General features: G+C 36.4%; 1 protein-coding gene across 37 annotated transcripts in view; it reads left to right on the top strand.

The window, feature by feature from the left end:
- The first annotated feature begins 570 nt into the window (after positions 1-570).
- Positions 571-20,594, top strand: part of LOC118268071 (glutamate-gated chloride channel) — a 124,298-nt gene continuing 104,274 nt past the window's right edge. For 4 of the 37 annotated variants that reach the window (XM_050706602.1, XM_035582302.2, XM_035582297.2 and 1 more), the window contains exon 1: positions 578-1,095. The gene's annotated coding sequence lies outside the window, so the exon portion shown is untranslated. Of the gene's footprint in view, positions 1,096-20,594 lie in introns of all 37 variants that reach the window. The other 33 variants (XM_035582320.2, XM_050706597.1, XM_035582298.2 and 30 more) reach the window with 22 other exon arrangements.

Raw genomic sequence — 20,594 nt, 5'->3', positions numbered from 1 at the left:
TTGTCGTATTTTCACTGAATCTAGTATGTTTCACACGACAGCCTTCCTTATTTAGGCATTCTTGCCATGTCTAGAGGTACTGTGAAGTGTGAATATTCTATGAATCCTCGTGGATAAATGACAGCCAACAGCGTTGCGTAACATTCGGATTACAGCATTCTTCTACATCTAAACTTAACAGAATTTTGTGTAATTTTAGCAACTTGTACGTAGCTATGTTATTTTCAAACAGTTCTATCTACTTATACGCTGGTCGCAATATTTGTTTAAGTAGCTACTTTACCTGCCTCACTCCAGATCTCAGATAGAGACTCCTACCGTTACCGTGGCTTCACGCAATTCTTACCACCATGACCTCTGTTTTGTTATTGACTTTCTTCTGATACAATATCACAAAGTGGGTCAGCCTGTATGAAGAAAGTTGATAAATTCAGCTAGATTACTCAACAATGCTCGAGTGTAGTTTCGCTGCTAGTTTATTGAAGGCATGCGCCGGCGAGTAGTGGAGTGTTTACTTATTAATTAGGACAGTCGCTCATGCCAGTTGATGGGAGCCGCTAGTGCGAGTGGTGAGAAGCAAGGAAAGATTTACGAGGAGTCGGTGGCTCGTGGGGCGACGGCGGCGGGCGACAGTCGGCGCGCGGCAGTGCGCATGCCCGCCACTGCGCCACTGAGCGCGCGCTCCCCCTAGCGGCGCGGCGCCGCAGTGAGTTGCGTAACAAAAGCACACTCGGCTCCGAGCGCTACGCTGAAAACTTTCGGCCGGTCGGCCCGCGCCTACGGGATGGAGAAACGTAAAATCATATAAAACTTTTCCGCGGTGCGCGCCGTCTGACTCGCTTCAATTCTTCTTGTCTAATTGGATAGTCTCGGACACGGCTCGATCGTCGCTTCTGCTTATTTTTAAGTTGTACAAGTTTTCTCTTCAAGTTGACTGTGGCGAAAAGTGAACTGTTGCGGTTTTCGCCGGCCGCTTTTATATTAGTGTGGACGTTCTAAGTGTTGTGTTCACTTGCTTTGTTTTTCTTTGCTCGAGTGGTGGCTGGCGGTGGCGCGCTGGTGGTGGGAATCGATACTGCGGTGGGAGCGGCGAAGGTATTTTATTTTTTATTACCTTTGTATTAAATTATAGCGCTGTAGCTTTTGGACACCGGCCGTAACTTTATATTGTATCTACGCCGGCGCTACAATATGCGGGTAGAGCTAACTTTTGTAACAAACTTTGAAAATGCTGTTTTAAACCATAAGTACAGTTTTCAACGTAAGAAGTAACTTTCGCACTACTTTGTTGAGTACTTACATAAGTAAAAGCTATGTAGAATTTTTTATCCGTTACAAAGTGTAAAACTGTACATAAAATGACCAAAAAAACTGCTATTGCTTTTAAAAACTCTACAAGAAGACCTGTAAAACTTTATTTACAAACGTTTCTTGACAGTTTTTCGCAAAAAATATAATCTATCATAAAAATACTTTATTATTTATATATTCTATCTTACATACAATATTTCAATGAAGCTATGGCGACAAACTCTTCAACCAGCAGCTATGTTCGTTGACCAATCGCTTACACTTTCTACGCCGAAATTTTATTCCCAAATTTGGGAAACAGCCAACCCAATGACGTAGATACCTACAAACTAGGTCACATTATATAGGTCTGGACTCCGACTCTAATATTTTACTATACTTTAAAACATTAAGTACTTAGTAGCTAATGTACGGACTTTATACTTTATTTAGTTGACTCTACTTATACATAAATTAATTTGTTTGCTTCTTTGGTGATGAAGTGGTCTTAATTTGTAATGACCAAGCGAGTGTTAAGGTTCGATTCTCGTATCGGTCAAAATATTATTGTCATTTTTGGAAAGGTGTATTATATACACCATAGCGTTTTGAATGGTTTTTTGGTTTGTGAAAAAACTTGCTTTCTGTTACGTATATGGGGTTTATAACACAACTGGTGAAAAGGATGCGTTACATTGAATACTATGCTATCTACTAACGCTATATGAAGCGTGAAGATGTTACGTTATAATTATATTAATCAGATGTAGATATTTATTGGTCTATTTATAATGCTTCGGATAGTTGGCGCGTACTACTTCCTTTGTCATGACATTGCACCGGTGAAATACGTTACTCATTTTATACAACGTAATAGAACTAAATAAAAGATCTCACTGTTTAAAGAACAACTTAAGATAATTTGATTTTTTCACAACTTTAGCACAGTGAATATCATAAAGAACTAGTTCCCTTAGACAGACACACCTACCTAAGTTTATTTTGACATTACATACCTAAAATATTTTTTTGTCGTTTAATTCATATCTATATCTACACTACATTATACGTTATGTAACTTTAACTTTACTACAAACCAGACAAAAAACAAAAGGTGTCTTTGACGGCTAAGATTTTTTATAATTCAATATTGTAACCAGTCTGAACACTCTTCTATATTAGCAGTAAAAATTGACTAATGAGGTTATACTATCGAAATAATCTGGAAGGTAATACAAACATCTTCTTACTATCTTGTGCTGACGTAATAAGGTTATATTGTTGCATTCCTTTGTCCAACATTAAGTTTCATAAATATTCAACACATGTACTACAGGTACAGCGTGAAACGATTTACGAAAAATATGTTTCGCCCACCTCTTGCCATGAAACGATTAAACACGTATAAATCAAAGCACAGCAGCTCAAATTAAACCAATCCGTCAATGTTTTTACAACATTTTCAACTTTATTACCAAACGTTAACGTTGAATATTCAGTAAAAATATTGGTGTAGGTTGACCTGCGTGTAAAATCGCAGCTACCCAAGGTTTAACTCGCAAATACCTTTCCAAATATACTAAATAGGGGTTGAAACAAATTCGTGTTAATTTATGTTTAATTCCAGCTCAAGGGTTGGTCCGAAAATAATTTATGTTCTCCTGAAAGATTACCGTTTAATTACAGGGGGTGCTGATAAAAGAAAATTGTGTTGTTATGAATTCTCTTGTTTGAATTTTTCCTATTTCTATTTGGTTCGTTGTAGCGTCTCGATTGTAGAGTCTATCTTCTAAACTATCGTTTTTTTTCTTCTCCTCTAATTATTTCGTTGCAGGATCCAAGACAGTTATCATGTGATTGGAACGCGCCGGACCTCAGTGATCCGGTGTTTTCATGGTTGTATCTACTGTATTCTGTGATCCTGGCTTACAGGAGTTGCAGCGGTACGCAGGGATGAGGCGGTCTTGTTCCAAAAAAAAGTACCCTGTCTTGTCTCTCTGATCTAAATAATTGTATGAAAATTCGTCATATCATCGTCAAAATAGAGAAGCTCTACTCTCAGCTAGTTTTCAGTCACAGAGGGACTCCATCATGAGCAGCGTGCATAGACGCGGCGACGTCGCACTGCTGATAGTAGTATAATATATGGTATTACACAAACTTTCATAATTATTTAAACCAGATTTGTTTACTCAGTAATCCCTCAAGTACTTTCAAAACAATCAAATACAAAGTCACATACCTGACCAAGCCAGGTCGGTCTGGATATTCTCATCTCATACAACAGAAATAACTCCTCAGCTTGGCGCCGTTACCCCTGAATCAGTTTGATGAACGACCTCGTAAAATTGTTAATGGACTGTTCGAGCTGCGTGTCACACTCGTTCAGATTACAACTAGCCACTATGTCCGGCTTTATGTTGATTAAATCATCTATCTTCTTATGTACCCTTATAAAACTGTGATTACTCTATGCAAGGTTTAATAAGACCTTTTATAACCGTCAAAATATTGGCTAAATTCATTTAATCAAAATATCTCATTCTTTCTCCTCCTTCCTTTCTCTATTTTTTCGTGAAATCTTCCTAAAGGGGGTTATGAAAAAGCATTGGTTGGATACAAATCAAACAGACGCGCTAATCTCGACTCTAATCGTAATTTATGATCTCCATCGTTCTAAAATATGGTCCCTAGATATATAGATAACGTAATTTATTCAAAAATGTTCTGATATCCTATTCCCTTTAGAAAATACCTACACATATAGAGTACAATGAAATGGCTGAAACCATCCGACCAATTCGTCTTTCCGATCGGCTCTCGGCGTCACGTTTTAAAATCGCCCAAGCTCCGGCACGTAGCCAGACATTTATTGGATAAGGACCCGAGGGAAGCCCTCTCGAGGGAAGAGGGAAATTATCTTACAAACACCCAATTTGTTCAGAACATTATCGCACTTTCTATCGAAAGCTACGCCCTTGTTTGTTTCATGAAGAAGGTTGCTGTGGTATTATATCAAGGAGTAAACAGGTTTGCTTTAGAAATTGATATCGGGATTCCTCTGGTCTTTTTGTGAGGAATCTGCATGTCAACTTTTCCTTCTACTAGCTTGTAGATAGAGGTTGTTATCATCGTTTTAGGTCTTAAGGATTTCATCCTATTGCTCTATAATTGTCTGTTGATATAATAATTTGTTCAATCCTGTGATTAATGTCACCATCAACTATTCTATTTCATCCGAACCATTTGTTCCACTCTCACAGCCGAGACGAAACGATCATGTCTATATGAGATATCGTCTGTTATGAGTTTGTACTTTTATTTTCCAGTTGAAATAAGTCGTTCTCAAGCGAAAACAAAAGAAAATGTCGTCATAAATATATCTGGAAGTAGGCCTTGTGTATGAAATATCATCATGAAGATAAAATACTTGGATCGAAGCCAATACACGCCGCGAAAGCCTCCTGACCTCTTACTTAGACCATAAAACGAAATCGAGCCTTGAGTGTAGGTGGCTCTTTGTCTCGGCGTTTGTATAAAACAACTAATTGAAACAATAAGACCCAAAGGTTTTCTCATTTCGGGTACATAAGCTAGGATTTTAAACTTCGTTATCCAGCCTGTTTCAATGTACTTCTGGACAATTCTGGACTTTATTATTGGTAAGCAATAAAGTTGAAAATCTGTTTAAGAATGGTAATCGTTTAGGATAGCTTGATGTGCAGTTTGTACAATTCGTTTATAGAATAAGTTTGAAGGTAAGTTTGCTACCTACTTCGTCGTTCACATTAATAATAAAAGCGCTCCGAATTGCAACTCTAAGGGTAATAAATACGAAATTGGAGTAAATTATTCGCTTTGTACTGCAAGCTTCTGTTTTATTCTCTAAAGCAATGTGTTTTGTTAGGCTACCAGATTAAATGTAGTCTGCATACTTTGAACGTTATTTCGACTGATGATTGTCATTATTGGTGAATTTATCTTTGTTTCTTTTAACGACTACCTGATATGGTTACATTTGTACAATTGTATATCTGGCTGTAGTAGGTTATACACTTCACGGATCTCAGGATCAAAATTCTTCTATAAAATAACATTCCTACCCATATGAATACTTATGACAGAATATTTTTCTACCGTAGACAAAACAAAAACATGACTCACAACACGAAACCCATGGAAAAAATGTCATTAAGGACGCGTTCTCATAATTGACAGGTATCGAATCGCATCACTACATTGACACGACTCTCGACAATACACACATACGCACGGATAGCTGCGGAAATTATGACAAAATGAACTTGATACTTTGAAAGTTTTAATATTTTCTTACTTTCTTTTTTAATATTTTTATTTTGTTTAGTGCGTGCGTAGACTCAAATGTTTTGTGTTATCTGTTGTTCAATTCCGTTCAGTGCCGAATTTGGGCTCGGATTATTCGATTGGTGTCATTTTCATAGTTTTCGGAAAGTAAGCGTTCAAAATCAAAAATCAAATGGTGCCAACGCAAAACTAACTTTTTACATGCTTTTATTTAGTTTCATATGTAAAGGATGTATGTATGTGTGTTTGTTTGTATGTTTCTATGTAACCGACCTCTTCCAACTCGATTTTTACCCATTTTAAACGGACCGATTTCGTTCAAACTTTGTAGACTTATCAAGGACCGGTGGCAAATTAATACCTCGTAGAAATTAATCAAGGGTCAGGAATCCCTGACGTGGACACTTAACAGCCCAGATGAACCTGAAGAGATATGAATATACTATCTTAAGAAAAGTTGTTCAGCGTGATGAGCACATTTTAGCGTCATACGAAAATCGAGGATGTAGAATCCCTGACATGGACTCCAGCCCAGCCGAACCTGAAGAGATTTGAATATACTTTCAAGAAAAGATATTTAGCGTGATGAGCACTTTTTCGCCATATCTTTTATACTAATTATTCTCATAACAATACTAAATTTTCCGCCTACTGTTAGTATTAATATTAAAATTATTTTGTTCGGTTCATCACAAAAACATGTTTTTAAGTTTTTTTAATCTACAATGTGATAGGGGTGGGACTTCTAACCCGTTAAGGCTGAGTACTACATCTAATTTTATCGACAAAAAAAATAATATGGGGGTTGAACCCCTAATTGAAAATATTGAAAAATTGTGATTTTTTCGGTAAAAATAATTCACAAATGATTTTTTTTCTCACCAAAACATTATTAAACATATGAAAAAAGTAATGAATTAGTTAGCCAAGGTTATTAACTACCGTTTGTCGTTTTTTTTTGTTTCTACGACGCAAACAACCTTTGATATCAAAAAAAGTAAAAATAATATTAAAATAGCCATATTTTTTAGGGGAGGGGATTCGACCCCTTCGACCCCCGACTTTTGTCGATAAAATTAGATGTAGAACTCAGCCTTAACGGGTTAGAAGTCTCACCCCTATCACATTGTATATTTTATTATGGTTTTATATCAATGGTTTTCGGGGTCGCCAAGATAAAAAAAAACAATTATGGTAACGAACGTGACAAGACCTGGGTGGAACAAACAAAATCCATAAAAAAAAATTAAACATCAATTCTTTATTTTCACGATATTTGTTTGAATATGCGAGGAATGAGCCCGTAAATTCATATTTCTTGCCTGTCTTGGGTCAATTAATTCCGGAAGAAGACAATTTTTATAAAATCGAATGATTCACTCCGTATTCGATATTAGCGACCCCAAAAACAATGACACTCATGTCGAAAAATGACAATGCCAGCATCTCTATAGAGCTTTGTCCCACCAAAAAAATATAGTGTACAGACATGCCAAATGTAGCATTCTATTGCTGCTCTATTAGTGATAACTAAAAACATGATTAAAAGCCTTTAGATCTTGCGGTTTCTATATGAATCTAAGTACAAAATATTACATTTAGGTTAGGTTAATTGCAGTTATAATGGTAGAAATAATTAAATTACAATGCTATCATAGGGTGTTTAGCTATGAAAGGAAGGAATGTCATCACTCATCACCAATATCACCTTTAGTAATCCTACTTTAATTCATAATCATAACGAAACAACAATGTAAACAGAACAGACAGAGCGAATGTCAAATAATGACTTTTTGGACATAATGACACACGCACGCCAATGAGGTTTCGTTACATCTAATCACTAACGTTCAAACACGAAATCATAATTATAATATGCATTCATTATAATATATATTATAAAAAAAAATTAACCAGCAGTATGTATTAAAACCAAATTCATATTAAAATTCGTACACATTACATTAATAAATCTTTTTTTTATTGAATGACTCGTTTTGTTCCTTGTGCAAGCGTACTAAGAAACGCAGAGGGTCGCGATAAATACAGGAAATAGGCCTTGGGTTTTTAAAATTCTTTTTATTTCCTATTTTTATCCGCAAGTTTATCAGAATAATAATTAAGTAACCAAGGGTCTGATTTTCATTGCATAATTTTGATTTTACATTTTTTGTACATTGATGAAATTAAGTGGGGCAGGATCTGGCATGGTTATTTATATATTTATGTCGGCGCCATCTTGAACTTAGATTTTCACTTTATATTCGTTATAAGCGACCCCAAAAACCATGAAAATGACACCCATGTTGGAAAGTTGGCAAATCTTGTCGGCGCCATCTTGGATTTTGATTTTGACTCCATATTCGCTATAAGCGACCCCAAAAACCATGAAAATGACACCCATGGTGGAAAGTTGGCAAATCTTGTCGGCGCCATCTTGGATTTTGATTTTGACTCCATATTCGCTATAAGCGACCCCAAAAACCATGAAAATGACACCCATGATGGAAAGTTGGCAAATCTAGTCGGCGCCATCTTGGATTTTGATTTTGACTCCATATTCGCTATAAGCGACCCCAAAAACCATGAAAATGACACCCATGATGGAAAGTTGGCAAATCTAGTCGGCGCCATCTTGGATTTTGATTTTGACTCCATATTCGCTATAAGCGACCCCAAAAACCATAAAAATGACACCCATGATGGAAAGTTGGCAAATCTAGTCGGCGCCATCTTGGATTTTGATTTTGACTCCATATTCGCTATAAGCGACCCCAAAAACCATGAAAATGACACCCATGATGGAAAGTTGGCAAATCTAGTCGGCGCCATCTTGGATTTTGATTTTGACTCCATATTCGCTATAAGCGACCCCAAAAACCATGAAAATAACACCCATGATGGAAAGTTGGCAAATCTTGTCGGCGCCATCTTGGATTTTGATTTTGACTCCATATTCGCTATAAGCGACCCCAAAAACCATGAAAATGACACCCATGGTGGAAAGTTGGCAAATCTAGTCGGCGCCTTCTTGGATTTTGATTTTGACTCCATATTCGCTATAAGCGACCCCAAAAACCATGAAAATGACACCCATGATGGAAAGTTGGCAAATCTAGTCGGCGCCATCTTGGATTTTGATTTTGACTCCATATTCGCTATAAGCGACCCCAAAAACCATGAAAATGACACCCATGATGGAAAGTTGGCAAATCTAGTCGGCGCCATCTTGGATTTTGATTTTGACTCCATATTCGCTATAAGCGACCCCAAAAACCACGAAAATGACACCCATGGTGGAAAGTTGGCAAATCTAGTCGGCGCCATCTTGGATTTTGATTTTGACTCCATATTCGCTATAAGCGACCCCAAAAACCATGAAAATGACACCCATGATGGAAAGTTGGCAAATCTAGTCGGCGCCATCTTGGATTTTGATTTTGACTCCATATTCGCTATAAGCGACCCCAAAAACCATAAAAATGACACCCATGATGGAAAGTTGGCAAATCTAGTCGGCGCCATCTTGGATTTTGATTTTGACTCCATATTCGCTATAAGCGACCCCAAAAACCATGAAAATGACACCCATGATGGAAAGTTGGCAAATCTAGTCGGCGCCATCTTGGATTTTGATTTTGACTCCATATTCGCTATAAGCGACCCCAAAAACCATGAAAATAACACCCATGATGGAAAGTTGGCAAATCTAGTCGGCGCCATCTTGGATTTTGATTTTGACTCCATATTCGCTATAAGCGACCCCAAAAACCATGAAAATGACACCCATGGTGGAAAGTTGGCAAATCTAGTCGGCGCCATCTTGGATTTTGATTTTGACTCCATATTCGCTATAAGCGACCCACAGTGTTTTAGAAACCCTTGGGGGAGGACATTTTTAGCTAATAGCGTATATCGATGTAGTTAGTCCTAATAACACAAATTGCAAAAGAAACCCCATGTCAATTATTTTTAGTTTTCGAGAAAAAAAATACTAAAGTTGCTAATTCGGAGTGTGGTTTAAATAGGTTTTTTTTTAATTTTTCTTTTATCTTTAAAATAAAGAGCAAAATTTGATATCCGGATTTTATCACATATATTTATGTGTTATTCAAGCTTTACAACACGTATGAATTGTAACTAGGTACAAAGATATTTGCAAAAAATCCAATTTTAGTTTCTATTTTTTATTTTTGTATTGACATAGTTTCCGCACGAAATCTTCATGGTAAATGATAGTTAGCCTTTTGTACTATGTACTTAAATTAAATCAGCCACATAATCCGTGGTATTACAAAATTATGTACAATTGAAAAAAAAACTAAGCGCCTTTATTATTACAAATAGCAAAGTCAACAATCAGCACTTTGCTTTTTAAATGATACAATAATTTTATCTAGAGAAGTCGACATTTTAAAAGATGATGCTTAAAATAAATTCTTATTTAATCTACCATATAGATATGTTTAATATATACATGTTTTATTGTGTATTTCTTTCAATTACGTAGGTCCTAGTAATAGTCACCACACGATTTTTTATTGCAAACTATCATGACATGACTTTTGCTATATGGTAGATTAAATAAGAATTTATTTTAATCATCATCTTCTAAAATGTCGACTTCTCTAGATAAAATGATTGTATCATTTAAAAAGCAAAGTGCTGATTGTTGACTTTGCTATTTGTAATAATAAAGGCGCTTAGTTTTTTTTTTCAATTGTACATAATTTTGTAATACCACGGATTATGTGGCTGATTTAATTTAAGTACATAGTACAAAAGGCTAACTATCATTTGCCATGAAGATTTCGTGCGGAAACTATGTCAATAAAAAAATAAAAAATTGAAACTAAAATTGGATTTTTTGCAAATATCTTTGTACCTAGTTACAATTCATACCTGTTGTAAAGCTTGAATAACACATAAATATATGTGATAAAATCCGGATATCAAATTTTGCTCGTTATTTTAAAGATAAAAGAAAAATAAAAGAAAAACCTATTTAAACCACACTCCGAATTAGCAACTTTAGTATTTTTTTCTCGAAAACTAAAAATAATTGACATGGGGTTTCTTTTGCAATTTGTGTTATTAGGACTAACTACATCGATATACGCTATAAGCTAAATATGTCCTCCCCCAAGGGTTTCTAAAACACTGTGCGACCCCAAAAACCATGAAAATGACACCCATGATGGAAAGTTGGCAAATCTAGTCGGCGCCATCTTGGATTTTGATTTTGACTCCATATTCGCTATAAGCGACCCCAAAAACCATGAAAATGACACCCATGATGGAAAGTTGGCAAATCTAGTCGGCGCCATCTTGGATTTTGATTTTGACTCCATATTCGCTATAAGCGACCCCAAAAACCACGAAAATGACACCCATGGTGGAAAGTTGGCAAATCTTGTCGGCGCCATCTTGGATTTTGATTTAACCTCATGTTCAAAATAATATAACGAAACATTCTATATTCAGTAAAGTGTTGCTCGTACAGAATGTGTAAAAAAAAACATACAAACAGCCGAACATAGTACCTCCTCCTTTTTGTGAAGTCGGTAAAAATATCAAGATTGGTTTGTGAAGTATAATATCAAATATTTTGTACTCGTACAGCGATCTTTTTCAAGGCCATTTTTTGTAACAGGCGACGCAGCGTCCACCCACGACAGCGCTCGAGCGCAGACTGAAATTTCATTTGACATTTTCTATCTAATAAATCTAAATAGTAAACAAATAAAATAACCCTTATTGCTACGCTTTAAAGTTGATGTCTGACAGCAAAATAGGAGGAAAAATTAAACGGGAACTTTTATTTATTTCCCAGACAATTTGTAATATTTTCGTAATTTTTTCCTATAGTATAATTTTTGATTATGTCTGCTTCCCCGGGATATTTTTTTGAGATTCAGAATTATGCGTGTAGTAGCAGTAAAATGTCCCTAAACTCAACCCTTTTTTGTGTGAAGAGGTAAAGAAAAATCGTGTTTGCAATAATAAAATATAACTTTTTTCACATTACAAATCTATATTTTTGGAGATAAAGAAGTGATCTATCTATTGTAAATGTTAGTTATGTTCAGTTAAGTTTCTTTTGGTCGTAATATGCACCGAAAAATAGCTTATTTACGTCAGATTTGAGAACGCGTCCTTAACAAAGCAACGTGTCTTATTATAATTTTATAGCTACACAAATTGTCTTTCATTAACAAAAACACAGAAGCATTAGTTAACCTATTTTACAAGAAACACATCATTAACGTTCAGGTGTACCATATGTTTACTAGTTGCCAGCAATTCACCTTTCCCTGCTCACCCGCAGTGTTGTCTGTCAAAATAACGATAATAATAGATTTTGTGGCACGTCACACTCCCACCTTGTGTTGACGAAAATACCTACTATTCTACTTACAATAGTAACAGTCAACTAACGAGTGATTCCGTTTGACATTGTTCTTCAATGATTTTCTGTCTTCGCGTTCTATAAACGTAGCATTGAATTTTGGACCTAAATATGATGGTACTAGTACACTTTTTTGAGAAGGGGAAATCATCTAATGACGTCTCCTTCCTTGGGCGAGAGGACAGGGAGTGTCAGACTCTTACTGACTAAAAACACCCCCGTTCCTACTTCGGTTTTTCGAGCCGGAACCTTGGTAAAACCGTTTGATAGTGCGCCAGGTCAGGTATCAGCCCTACGGGGCCTCATCTGTGGTGGTCTGATATCTGATGGCTATTAGAGGCATGTGCGGAACGCGACGCGCCGTACGGGTCTGGTTCTGGTCGGGCGGCGAGCTATCCTTGCTCGCCGTTCGCAGACTTACTACTGTACTAGCTTTTTAATTTTTTCATCAGGTTCCGTCGACAATGGAATCTCTGCCAGAACTGTAATGAAATATCAAATAAAATTTAATGTTTTTATGGAAAACGAGACATTACGTGCCAAAGATTTAATAACAATCTGGCAAAAATTTAGCTTGTTTAATGTTATATGAGACATTTTCTGCTATAGACTGTCTATAGAAAAATTTAATAAAATAAAACCATTTCCATATATAAAGTTAAACAGGTAAAATATATCCCGGCTCAACACATCGCCGTCTGTTAATCTCAGCGACTAACAAAACTTTCGCCGCAATCAGAGACGCGGAAAATCCGCCCTTAGACACTGTCATTTTTACAACAGCTATAATAATATGAAGTGATATAAAACTGGCTGTCTGTGTCACAGCTGTGCAAATAGTTCAGGAAGAAATAAATCTATTGTTTGGCTAATATAGAGGCGTAGAATTGAGGTTCTTAAATTATATTTTCGAGTTTATTATTCCCAATTTTTATCAGTTTGTCCTAAGTAAAACATAATACTTAAGAAACAACATAATCACATCTTCGGACTTATACTTTTAAGGGGTTTATACAATCTAGAAGTAGTTTCACACACTTTTCATTACTACCCTGTTGTATTTTTCTATGGAAAGAGGGTTCAATATAATACTCCGTCCCTCGTATTAACAAACTTTACCCTGCACGAAAATCCTATTCAAAACTTTTCAACAAAAACTTAAGCCAGCGATAAACAGTTTCATTATCCATCATTGTATCATCAGTACTTATTTATTGCACATCTTATATTTACTACTTATATCAGGAGGAGTACTTAAGTGCTATAATAAAATTAACGCCTTCATTGTCAGCCCACAAGAGTGATAACAGCGGATGGATCGTAAAGCCGAGCCGGTTTCCTAAATCCGCACGATTTGTAACAATTGTTCAGCAATGTCGAGATTTTGCGTATACGACACAATAAACTTCTCATACTTACGTCTTTATCCTTTTCAAGTGTGTAAAGATGTTATACAGATAAAACAATGTGTTGCGAGGTTTTTAGAATAAAACGTGTGTATAGTTTTTAAGAAGTTTGGCTATTGGCGGCGATTGCTTACCATCATATGATCAGTCTGCTCATTTACCGGATTATAGAATAAAAAAAATTACTCTTACAGATATAAGATTGCTAATACAATCGCTTTAGACACGATGACGAGGTAGGAGTCCTAGACGGACATATGATGACTTTTGATAAAACAAAAGTAGATTGTAAGATTCGTATCAATAATTAGCGTTGAATTGCCTATGCCAACCCCCATGGGAGAGAAGCATGAGGTTATGTACGTATGAATCTACGCCAGTACAAAAATATTCTTCTTTAAAATTAAACTTGAGAAAATACAGCTCCCTTGCCTGCTATAACCTAGTTCACTAGTTCCGTGCAAACTGCGAAAACTCCACATTTTTCTAAGAATATAAGTACTCGATACGGACAATTTTTAGTTTCATAGAATTGATTTCCCCTAATAGATAGGTACAGTCACCAGCACAATAAACTACTCCAATCCGTCAACTTTTTATCATCGGATTTTCGACTCTGTCCCGAAATAATAAAGTTGAACATCCAATTTGATAGAAAGGGGTAGGTTGACCTGCCTCTATAGGTACTTGAAGTTTATTCTATCAATCAATGACCGATTGAGTGGTTTTATACGAAGCAATAGTTTCATATAATGTGTTTTCTTGGCTAATATTTGGACAAGGTTTCTTGATTTTGTTTGGGGATGATGTTTATTGGAGTACAGTAATAGAGAAATGAAGTTAGTAATTTGTTATATTACGTGGGAAAAACCATGAAGCCGATACACAGAGATGTCATAACTGGATTTTCCTTTAACATAATGTGTGACACTTTACGGAAAGTGCGTGCGAATTTACATTACCCCCCTTCCCAATCCCCGATTCCCCAACAACCTTTAAATTTCTCACCCCCAAAAGGCCGGCCACGCACTTGTTACTGGTGTGCCTCTGGTGTTTCGAGTGTCCATGGGCGGCGGCGATTGCTAATCATTAGGTGATCCGCTCACCAGCTGATACCATAAAAAAATCAGGAAAAAAAATGTACCTTGCCAATAACAACATTCCTATCAACAGTGACCTAATTTTAACTCTGTAACATTACAACCTACCACTACATTTTTAAAAATACCACTCAAAAACTTTCTAAAAATAACAGTTATTTTAATCCAATTAGTTTCCAATTAAAAAGCATGGCTTAAAAGGAAAATCTATAAGCTAAGCTCATTAGTGTCATCACGTCACCTCGATACGACAGTACACTGACCTTGTCATATTATGTTATGTCTATGTCATAGTCCCTGTGGAAAACTATGACTATGTATTGTATATTTGTTCAAGTACCTACATACTTATATTACATATCACTGTAGAATTAATGAAAGCAGATGTACAGTCCGAAGCTGCGAACTATCTAGCGGGTTTACCGGGGCTTCGGTTAGAAAAGCAGGAGTAGGAACGGGGTGGTTTTTAGTCAGTAAGAGTCTGACACTCCCTCTCGCTTCGCCTAAGGCGAGAGAAGTCAATGGATGATTTTCCCCCCTCAAAAAAGGCAGATGTACAGTAGAAGACAGATCCGCCTGATCATTTTAGGATTTTATTGCTTGAACCTAGTAAAAACATTAAGCTATACCCCATAAATATCTCATCAAATAGAAAAGCGATAACGTCGTAGCTTACCGCTGTATTCAGAGCCATTTAATGGTTACTTAACCCATTACTTATCAATTGTTTTCGGTACAAAATCAATACTAAGGAATAGTTTAAGTAATGATTAAAGGTCTCTGAGTGCGGCAGTTAGTGACGCACGTGTAATCCCTTAGTTAGTGGTGCGTTTGATGTTGTTCAGCTACCTGCGCCGGCGACTATTGAATTCGTCGCAGTCGCATTTACGACTATTGAATAATGAGACAGAGCGTATGTTTAAAAATATAAATAGGTAACGTTCGCCTATAGTTCTGAGATGGGATTCGGGACGGCCGAAACTGGATAAATCTAGATAGACCTAGATTAGCTGCTAACACTTGCACTGTTCATTATCTACTTTGTAGATAGTGTTTGTACAGATAGAGAATAAAATAACAATAGATAGAGAATATGGTTGGAATGTGATTCGGTTGCATTATTAAACAAACTGGTATAATATTACTACAATAAAAAAAAACTTTGAAATTGTTCAACGTCTTTTCCAGACTATCCAGCGCAAAAAGAGCTTTTACTAATGATACAGCTTTAGATTTGACTTATGAAACCTATTAGAAACTAGCATCTGCCAGCGGCTTTGCCCGCGTTCCGGTGGGATAAAAAGATGCCTATGCGTTATTCCAGACCATAATCTACCTCTGTCCCAAATTTCGTCCCGCTCCCTTTAGCCGTTTTAACGTGACTGAATAACAAACATACACGTAAGATGACTGAAATCAACAATTAGTTTTTTTAATACACCATGAAATAAACAGAGGAAATCTGTAATAATATCATCTAGATATTATGAAACATAGTATGTTTCCATTCTTTATGATATTTTTCGAATGCTTCCACAAGCTTTATTGTCGAATGCCTACCATAGCAAAAAATGGACAATCACACGCTTGGGTTAATTTGACTGCACATCAGCGCTGACGTGAAATATTGTAACTTTATCCAATTTTGTCAGTTAATGTTTGCACCGTGTAAATTTCTGACATGTGACAATGTAACGCTTTTAAATCTGACGTTGTAATACAACTTGACAGGGTTGTAAATAACAACGATCAGTGATTGGCAGATTATGGTTAAACAATTTTGTTTTGTATGTGATTTTGTTTGCATCAATCATGTAGCCTCACTTTTTTGATAACGGGGAGAAATCTTCAATAGGCCTAGCTTTTTGGGGATATAAGACTAGGGCGTGTGGGATTTTTACTTCTCTAAAAATACCTCGGTGACCACCCTCAAGACCTCTAAGGGGCACCGAGTCCTTTTAGTAGACTTGCTACGATACCTTATTGTTGGCCCTAGAAAAGGTCCAGTTTCTCCGGAAATTTCTTTATAAGGTCAAATTAAATAATAACTTACATAACATTTATGTAAACTCTCAGTACAAAGTTATCACGAAGTCTAGAATTGAATCAGATATTCGGCAATATACAGATACATCAGAACATCAGTACCCTTAGTACGAGTTTGCTGTACGTTTAAAGTAATCGAAACGAGAGCGCGTTCGGCGCTCTGATTGGTTGGTTTATTCGAGCCGGCTAAGGGTACTGATTCAATTCTAGACTTCGTGATAGTGTGAACACAAGTTTGCATAACAACATAAGAGCAAGTGTACTCTATTAGGGCCATTTCTATTTACGTCTTTGAGGAATATCAAGTGTGATAAATGATGACAATGTACTTATGTAGGTACAAAGTTTCCATCATGTAATAAAACTAGGTAAGGTAACTAAGGCAGTACATTGACTGACAAGAGAATGAACTACTTAGTGGAGTGAATGACAAAGCCCATTCATACTGTTGTTCGTTCAACAATAGTGGACCAATGCATGGAACATTGCAATTTTTGTTCGAACACTCAGAGAAAAGAAACTGAAATAATATGACATCAGACGCTAAATGTAACTTCATTCAATTCCATCTAAAATAAAATGTAATATGCAGGTAATACCTACTAAATAAATAAACACTAGTCTACATCCAATAAGTCCTACAATACCTATCGTGAAAACTAAAAATCACGGTTTACTTACGTACATTAATGGAGAAGAGCTCTAATAGTTTCGAGTAACAAACGGACTCTTCATTGTGAGCAGCGTGCGCAAACGCGGCGACGTCGCGCAGCCACAGAGCAGTCTCAGAGATTGTAACTGAGACTCGAAACTAGTAGAGCTTTTTTGCATGATATACGTGAGTAAACCGTGTTTTTTAATTAATATATGAATAACGTTTAGTCGTTTAATGTGTGGTTACTATACTATGCACTGCCTACCTACGTTGAACCAAATTATTAGAACCTACCACCTCTAAGTACGTATATAAAACATCATCATAATACAACAAGGAAATATGCTAACTGCTAACCTATTCTATTTACCGTTAAAAGTTAAAATTATAAAGACATTTTTCAAAGAAAATCGATTACTAACGACACATTCTGTATAATACACGGTAAACCGTTAATATTAGACTTTATATGCGGTTATCGATCTATGTGCACCTATTTATAGTCGTCGGAGGTCGCTCACACTCCTGCTACCCTGGTACCTACTACCCCTTTGATACATTATAATAATAGAAATTGTTTTGTTTGTTTGTCAACTTGACCTTGGTTTTCTTTATCTGTGTCTTAAAGTTACACTGCACGGTTGGCGCGGTGGCTGGGCAACTGGCTGCCGTGCAACGTGTCGCAGTTTCGATTCTCGGACGGAACAACTCTTTGTGTGATCCACAGACTGTTGTTCCAGGTCTGGGTGTGATGTGTATGTGAACTTGTAGGTATGTTTGTAAACGCACCCACGACACAAGAGAAAATACTAGAGTGCCGCAACTTTAAAAAAAAAGTGAAAGCTTTCAGTGATCTAACTGCAATCCTCAAGCCGCCTGCCAAACGTGGGATAGGAAGACCCTTGATCAACAGTGGTCGTCTCCCTGTGTCACTGACTTTTTAAAGGCAGGGAAATCATCCAATGATTTCTCTCGCCTTGGGCGAGGCGAGAGGGAGTGTCAGACTCGTACTGACTAAGAACCACCCGATTCCTACTTCTGCTTTTCGAGCCAGAGCCCTGGTAATACGCTAGGCAGCTGTGTCACTTGCTGATGATGAAAGTAGCTTCGAAAAATTTTTCATTAATAGACTGCCTTTATCGATTAATGTTAAGGAGATACTTGAAATATGTAAATGTGATAACTTAGGAAAATTTTGAGTTCAAGAACTTACTTACCTTTTATATGAAAGCTTTTGTGATATTCCACGGGCAAAGCCACAGACAGAAAGCTAGTCTATAGCCTTTTAATAAAACAGACGACAGAAACGCTATCGATTCAAATGCATTTGAATAAAAGTCTCGCTGATGTTTGATAGTGCTACCTTTTACCTTGTTACTTTGTGAATACAGCTCAAATTGGCATGTGACTGATTTGCGACTTGTTACCATTTGATATGTGTTGTGTATTTAGGTTTAGGTCGTGACGAAAAAAGAAACTGATCACAATTTAAGTTTGGCTAGAAATTGATTGGAACAGTATCTTTAACTAAAAAGCAGTTTAACTAAAGTTCAAAGATGCTCATCTTTGGTCTAGTAAAAATAAATAAGGGATTAGAATCTGGCCTTTCCATATTAAAAAAAAAAAGTATGAATAAAATAAGAACCATAAGAATGCACCATTATTCAATTCAAACACATTGCAGAAACAATGCGCACCGCAAAACCTTGAATAAACACTGAAACCTTCTTACAAAACTACAAAACAAAAAGAATTACATTAAACCACATTCTAAAGCTAATTTAAATTCTTAAAAACCATAAATTGTTGCCATACATAGCTGTTAAACGTACATTATTTCAATTATTTTGTCACTTTAAACATACATATGTAACATATAATGTAATTAGGTGATTATATGTATGCTTTGCTCACCTACATACATGATTATATCAAGGACATGAATGCGGCATTTTGCCGAGGGCCTCTATTATTCATTTGTGGCTATTAGTCACTGTGCTCGACTTAAGAACTTAACTAGCGCACGGTACTAGCGAGTCGATCAATACAACTGTTATAACTACTGCTAGGACATTTGTTTAACGACATATTATTATGAAAGACTAGCTTCGACCTGCGACTTCGTACGCATAAATAGGTGATTCAAGTTTTATCGGTCCTATGGGAACTTTGTGATCCCCACCACTCCTTAAGGAGCATAAGGAACATACATGCCGAGTTTCAGCTTCCTAAGTCCATTAGTTCTCCGGAGCTGCGGACTACCTAGCGGGTTTACCGGTGCTCCGGCTCGAAAAGCAATTGTTTTAGTTCTTAAAACAATGTTTAAAAATTTCTAAGTAGATATATTTATTCTCTATATCTCTATAAAAATTCTATTTATTCTTTACTCTATTAATTGAAATAATTGTCTGTCCATAGAATTTCATAATTTTTATAAAAAATACTAACCAAATTCAATCACAATTACATTATGAGAGTTTCTTGCAAATGATTTCCTCCCTTACGCCGTTAATTGACTGACAAGAAATACTAGCTCAATTAAATAACTAAACTAATTTACAAACAACTTAACTACATGTTCGACATACTGTACTCGGTGACTAATCACCGATTGGAACGGATAATTCGGTTTACCCGGCAATACGCGGATAATCCGGATTAACCGGTTTGAGCTTACCATCGAACATTAACTACTTCCGGAGCCGTTTCGAGGTGAATGCCACGGTTAGGTTTAAGGTATCTGAGGTCAGGTACTGGAATTCCTGTTAGGTTTAGACAATATATAGTAACCTAACCAAATAAGGCCTATGCCCCAATAAAGCCTATTTTGAAAATTTCCCTCTTCCCGATGTCAAATGGTCGCCAAAGTTTGTAGAAGTGTGCATGCACATTACTTAACTAATTTGACCCCAGCAAGCAACCCGTGCCGCGATTATGTTGGAACCTACAGACGAAAACAATCACGACGTGGAGCGCACTTTAGTTTTTATAAAATTCGAGTAGCGTAAACTGTTAGTATTTTTATATTTATCAGTATACGACGTGTCGTGTTTTGTCTATATGACAATTATACATTTAGCCATCTCCTCACATTAGCGAAATAGCTATAATATCGGTGTATTTCATATAATCGTTGTTTTGTTTACCTATGTGCCATGCCCTAATAAAGCCTACAAAAAAAACGTGTAGGCCTTATTACGGCATAGTTGTTTTTCAGTAATTTCATAGAAAACGGATCACCAGCTTCTGTCAAAAAGTAAGCCAATGGATTTAGCAAAAGATGGAAAACGCTGTTAAAATGGTAGAAAGGGGTAAACGGGGTGAACAGATATAGAAAAGAGGTGAATGCATATCGGGAAATT

This window comes from Spodoptera frugiperda, chromosome 29 (genome assembly GCF_023101765.2).
Source record: "Spodoptera frugiperda isolate SF20-4 chromosome 29, AGI-APGP_CSIRO_Sfru_2.0, whole genome shotgun sequence".
In the NCBI taxonomy this organism is placed as follows: Eukaryota; Metazoa; Arthropoda; class Insecta; order Lepidoptera; family Noctuidae; genus Spodoptera; species Spodoptera frugiperda.
This window is presented reverse-complemented; position numbering and strand designations above follow the sequence as displayed.